The following is a 5,753-nucleotide window of genomic DNA, read 5'->3' on the forward strand; positions in this document are numbered from 1 at the left end:
AGGCGAGATGACTGACGAGACCACGGCGGAGGATTTGTTCACTGATCACGTGACGAGAGTAAGGCGAGATGACTGACGAGACCATGGCGGAGGATTTGTTCACTGATCACGTGACGAGAGTAAGGCGAGATGACTGACGAGACCATGGCGGAGGATTCGTTCACTGATCACATGACGAGAGTAAGGCGAGATGACCGACGAGACCATGGCGGAGGATTCGTTCACTGATCACGTGACAGGAGTAAGGCGAGATGACTGACGAGACCATGGCGGAGGATTCGTTCACTGATCACGTGACGAGAGTAAGGCGAGATGACCGACGAGACCATGGCGGAGGATTCGTTCACTGATCACATGACGAGAGTAAGGCGAGATGACTGACGAGACCATGGCGGAGGATTCGTTCACTGATCACGTGACGAGAGTAAGGCGAGATGACCGACGAGACCATGGCGGAGGATTCGTTCACTGATCACGTGACGAGAGTAAGGCGAGATGACCGACGAGACCATGGCGGAGGATTCGTTCACTGATCACATGACGAGAGTAAGGCGAGATGACTGACGAGACCATGGCGGAGGATTTGTTGCACAACAGAGTCTAAGCATCTGATAAATGTCTTCTCTTGTAGAATTTGCGCTCAGAACCGCTGCTCCTTATTCACAGAGTAACTGCAATTGCGAAAGTAAAAGCGAGCGTGCATTCAGATGCGATTTCAATACCCCGCATTTTGAAAGCGGCTCCCTAATGCATGCAAATATCTCCCAATATGAAAGCGATCTCAGGCTGGGCTGTGTGGTTGTAACCATCTCTCAGCTCTGTATCATGCTTGAAGAAAAATCTGGTCTGTTTGCACTTTGAATATTGAGAGAGTACTTTGATCATGGTTGCACTTATTGTTTGCACTTAATAAGACTAAGAGAAAACGTTCATTTTTATTTATACTGTTTTTATTTCTATGATCAGTTTGTGGAAAGGAGTTCAGTTAGGAGGTCAAAAGTTCATAAATCATGTACAGTAAGGTCTGAAGAGGCTCATATGAAATCATACAGGAGAGAAGCCAGTCAGTTTGTGGCAAAACATTTTTATAGTGCTTGAGTATTGTTGTCTTTCAATGCATATGATAATTCATACTCAGACAGTAGAACTGAAATGACATCCATTACAAGATGATTAGTTAAAACATTTCAAATGCACCTGCAGACTATTTTAGTCATGTATTTTGTCATTGAGGATTTCATAAAATACTGTGTAAAAATCTTGTCTTGTTCTCATGAACTCAATCTTGTCTCGTCTCATCTTGTGAGCTGTCTCGTCACACCCCTAATATATGATATAAATCTGTGTGTAAATAATTATTTTTATATATAAACATTTTCTGTGAATATGAAGCTGACTGTTATTTTTATTTTTAATTTATTATGTTTTTATTTTTCATGATGTCTTTTATCCCAAATTCAACTCAAAATGTGAAAAGTTTGCCATTTCTCTCTGGGTTATAGTGCTTTGATTTTATTTTACTTCATATATATATATATATATATATATATATATATATATATATATATGATGACAAATATATGTGTGTAATTATATAACATTTTTATATATAAATGTTTTCTGTGGATAATAAGGTGTTTTTTATTAATTTATTGTTTTTATTTTTCTTGTTTATTTATTTATTTTTGATGGCGAACAATGAGTTGAATACGTCATTAACAAACATTATGATGGTATTACCTTTTTTGTCTTCTGACAGGCTTTGAAATAGTGTCATGTAAATACAATGAATATTATAATCGTTATGATATTATTATTATTTTAAAAAATATGTCTATATAGTTTCTATAAGTTTAAATGTATTAGTTTTAGTCATTTCAGTCAAACTAAATGAAAGAAATGTTGCTTTGGCAAGAAGTTTAATTTTAATAAGTATATTTTTAATGGTTTTTATGGTAATAACCCTGCTGATGGTGTACTGAATAAGTACCCTGGTATTGGCGTCTGACAGCATCATGATACTGTGGTTTTGTATTCCAGGTGTGTTTCTGCTGATCTGATTCTATAACACTGTAATCAGAATAATTGTGTGTGTGGAGTCTCTGTGTGTTTGTGTTTGATGGGAGAATCAGAAGAGCTTAAGAGACTCTGAATCCTCTTATATGAGCTTCAGATGCTGGAGGTCAGATCGACAGAAACGGCTCTGAACAGGTACATCAGACTCGCTGTAAGATCACTATCTATGGGAAATGCATTTCATGCTTTACAAGGCAAATACTTCAAGGGTTAATTTCAGTGCTGCATTTATTTTCTGCAATTTACGATGCATGAAGATGAAATGCTAAAAGAATGAACATGTCCAACTTGTGTTTCACCTCAAAAGAATGTCCTCATGTACGGTCTGTGATGATTTTGACTGACAATATTCAATATTGATTAAGCTGTTGATCCATTTCAAGTCCATTTTGGCGTTATTTGTGAAGGTTGAAAGTGTCTGTTTGACGTCTGATGAGAAACGGCCTTCGCAAGCCACTCAAGTAATTAATCTCTAAATATTCATGTGGTCATTAAACTCTGAACGGGTTTGACCGCAGTGGCCGGAAAGGACGTTTGTCCTGCTGGTTTGGAAGAACATCTGAAAGTGCCAGCTGCTTCCGTCGTGAATCGTGATCAGAGGAAACTTTCAGAAAGTACAGTGATGGAAATACCAGGGTTTTGCAGTGTGTGCATTGACCAATGTTAACGAATGAGATCTTATTGTGAACTGGTTCTTCTCAATAACTTTGTTTTCCTCAGACTCTGTCTGTCCGTTGATGTGTGGAGATGCGAACTCCTCCTGGTGATGTTAAGCGATCACCATTTTGTCATCTGGGTTTAATACACACGTCGTTCCTGAAGGCCAAATTGAGGGCTTTCAGAAATCTAGTTAGCTTTGTTTACCGACCTTTCCATCAGTCCGAGCGTCTCGTCACCAGACACCATGTTATCAAGCATCGTCAACAGAAGCGTACGCTGCATCTCCACATGAACATCAATATACGTCTGACCTTCTGTGTGTCTCAATGGATCTTCTGAGTCGCACAGATTTGTTTGGTGGTTTTATATCTGCTGTATGATGAATTTCATTGCAAAATACAGAATATACATATAATATCTGCTGACCTAGATGAACTCCAGGCCTCCTGCTGTTTTTTTCCCTCAGTATTTTTGTCTTGTTTTCCACTAAAAATATCTAAACTTTCTTAAATCAAGAAGCCAAATGACTTCAGATGTTGAATCTTGTTTTCTGTAAAATGTATCAAAATTAAGCAAATTTATGCTTAAAGCAAGAACAAATATCTGCCAGCAGGGTTGGAAAAATAATCTTGTTTTCCCTTTGAGTTAAGTTTATTTTTCTGACCCCATTGGAAGATATTTTTTACTGCACAAACTCACTTAATTTTGAACGATTGTTCCGAAAACAAGACTTAATATCTTCAGTCATTTTGCTTCTGCAGTAAATGTATCTTGATTTAAGAATGTTTAGATATTTGTGCTGGAAAACAAGACAGAAATACTGAGGAAGAACATTATTTTTGCAGAGTAAAAGTATGTGTATCGTTGGCCGCAGCTTTCTTACTCAGGTTTTGTAAGTTGTTCTTGGAATGTGAGGAATGTTTTCCAGCCATTTTTCTGGTCGTGTCATGTGTTTTTCTTTGGTTCACATACTGTAAATGTGCTCTCAGCGCTGTATTTACAGACCTGACCTGTTTTGCTCTGGCTCAACTTCTCGACTCTAATGGATGTTCCCTCAAATTCACCTCTGACTTCAGCAAAACCAGACTTTTCCCGCAGCCCTGGAAATCCTGTCCATCAGTGTCTGGACTCCGGGATTCTACCGCCGAACAGAAACAAGCGTCTGTCTTTTCTCTCTATGTGTACTTGTGTTTCATACGGTCCAGTGACAAAACACAGGAGCTCACAGACACGAGGACGATGAGGCTTTTGAACTGGCTTTTATAGCTGTGTATTTGATGATCAAGAGTAATAATTATAATGAATTAAATCATATTTCTTGCTTGACTTACAGATTCAGCTGCTCTCAGGTGTGCAACCTGAAAATGAGTCTCTGTTCTGAAGGAGAAAAATATGTTAAATGTAAAGTTTGAAGTAGTTTTAAAGTTTGATGGTCAGATAGATAAACCATAAACGATAAACCATGCATTGCTAGCATGTTACTAGCATGATTTAGCATATTTTTAACATGAATTAACACATCGTTAACATGTTTCTAGCATAAATTAGCACAATGCTAGTATGATTTAACACATTGTCAGCATTCTTTAACATGTTGCTAGCCTGATTTAGCATGTTGTTAGCATGATTCTAACACAAATTAGCACATTGTTAGCATGTTTCTAGCATGAATTTGCACATAGCTAGTATGTTTTACCATGTTGCTATCACATTGCTAATGTGTTAGCATGTTGCTAGCACAAATTAGCATGTTTCGAGCATGATTTAACATGTTGCTGGCATGTTTTAACACATTGCTAACATGAAATAGCATGTTGGTTGCATGTTTCTAACAAAAATTAACACATTGGTAACATGTTTTAACATGTTGTTAGCCTGATTTAACATGTTGTTAACAAATTAGCACCTTGGTAACATGTTTCTAGCATAAATTTGCACAAAGCTAGTATGTTTACCATGTTGTTATCACATTGTTAACACGTTAGCATGTTTCTAGCATGATTTAACACATTGCTAACATGAATTAGCATGTTACTAGCTTGTTTTAACACATTGCTAGCATGAATTAGCATGTTGTTAGCATTGTTCTAACATAAATTAGCACATTGTTAGTGTGTTTCTTGCATAAATTTGCATAAAGCTAGTATTTTATCATATTGCTATCACAACGTTAGCATTAACATTTCCAGCATGATTTAACACGTTGCTAACATAAATTAGCATGTTGCTGACATGTTTTAGCACATTGCTAGCACGAATTAGCATTTTGCTAGCATGTTTTAACACATTGCTAACATGAATTACCATGTTGCTAACATGTTTTAGCATATTGCTAGCATGAATTAGCATGTTGCTAACATGTTTTAACACATTGCTACCATGAATTAGCATGTTGTGAACATGTTTTAGCATATTTCTAGTATGAATTAGCATGTTACTAACATGTTTTAGCACATTGCTAGCATGAATTAGCATGTTGCTAGCGTGTTTTAGCCCATGGCTAGCATGTTTTAGCTTGTTGTCCTAGGCTAGTCTCAGATGAAGAAGCGTAAACAGTAGATCTGTATGTTCACTTTGTCAAGCCAACATAATAATAACATGCATCTAAACATAATTATAGCAAAATAAACGTATTAACTTCTAAAAGTGAAGTAAAAACATTTCCCATATCTATAGTGGATTTAATGTGTGTAATTAAACTCTACAGTATTTTGGCACAAATTAATCTGTCTCATGGTAATATTGGTAAAGCTACCTTTGCACATTTAAAGGCATGCATTAAAGATTGCAACCTATCAGGTTATATTTTATTGCATTACTTGCATTCCCTGGGAATCGAACCCATGACCTTGGAGTCGCTCTACTGTTGGTTTAATCTTGGTCTCTTGAGTCTCTGTTGTTTATGCTTATGCAGCATTGCAGTGTATAGAGTAAATATTTCCTGCAGCTCATACAGTAAGGCATGGCACTCGCAACACTGGGGTCATGGGTTCGATTCCCAGGGAAGGCATTAAATG

This window comes from Ctenopharyngodon idella, chromosome 8, assembly GCF_019924925.1.
Source record: "Ctenopharyngodon idella isolate HZGC_01 chromosome 8, HZGC01, whole genome shotgun sequence".
Lineage (NCBI taxonomy): Eukaryota > Metazoa > Chordata > Actinopteri > Cypriniformes > Xenocyprididae > Ctenopharyngodon > Ctenopharyngodon idella.